The following is a 570-nucleotide window of genomic DNA, read 5'->3' as shown; positions in this document are numbered from 1 at the left end:
CTGCATGTGAAGCATGCAGTGCAACGTGGAATTTGGGTACCACCTCAGCATTTGCTCTGGGACCAAGGAAAACAACGGAAAACCTTGATCGAATTGGCCGGTCACAAGACCTCCCAGATACACTGGTTTCTAGCAGCACCACTCCCACCGCCTCGGCTCCATATCCCATAGTCCCTGCTGTGTTTTCTCCAGCACATGGCGTCCTGTTTCCTGCAAGAAGAGAGTTACGCAGTATACACTCCTAGTGTGTGTTAAGCTAAGCTCAATTTTAAATTAGTATATGATCCTAATGTGAACTAAGTCTTGTCCACATAGGAGAGGAACTCACCTATGCTAAAAAAAAAGAATGTTTTAATAGAAATGTTTTCAAAGTAATTTTAAATTTACATAATGCTGGTATCTCTTTAATGTATTGCGGTAGGTGGTTTAGAAGAGGAAGACCAAGATTATTGAAATTGTTTTTACACAAGCTTGTGTTGCATGGAACAATGTATAAGTCCTCTTTCCTTCTTGTATTATATGAGTGTACATTTGCATTGGTTATGAAGGTATTTGAGTTGGATTTCATGT

The 570-nt window shown here is 40.0% G+C and overlaps 1 long non-coding RNA gene across 1 annotated transcript in view; it reads right to left on the bottom strand.

The window, feature by feature from the left end:
- Positions 1 to 42: 42 nt before the first annotated feature.
- LOC111862410 overlaps positions 43 to 570 on the bottom strand; it is a 1,990-nt gene continuing 1,462 nt past the window's right edge. The window contains exon 2 of the long non-coding RNA XR_002842427.2: positions 43 to 210. This is a non-coding gene — a long non-coding RNA (uncharacterized LOC111862410). The remainder of the gene's footprint in view (positions 211 to 570) is intronic.

This window comes from Cryptotermes secundus, unplaced genomic scaffold (assembly GCF_002891405.2).
Source record: "Cryptotermes secundus unplaced genomic scaffold, Csec_1.0 scaffold715, whole genome shotgun sequence".
In the NCBI taxonomy this organism is placed as follows: Eukaryota; Metazoa; Arthropoda; class Insecta; order Blattodea; family Kalotermitidae; genus Cryptotermes; species Cryptotermes secundus.
The sequence above is the reverse complement of the archived record's forward strand: the minus strand, read 5'-3'. Positions and strand labels throughout refer to the sequence as shown.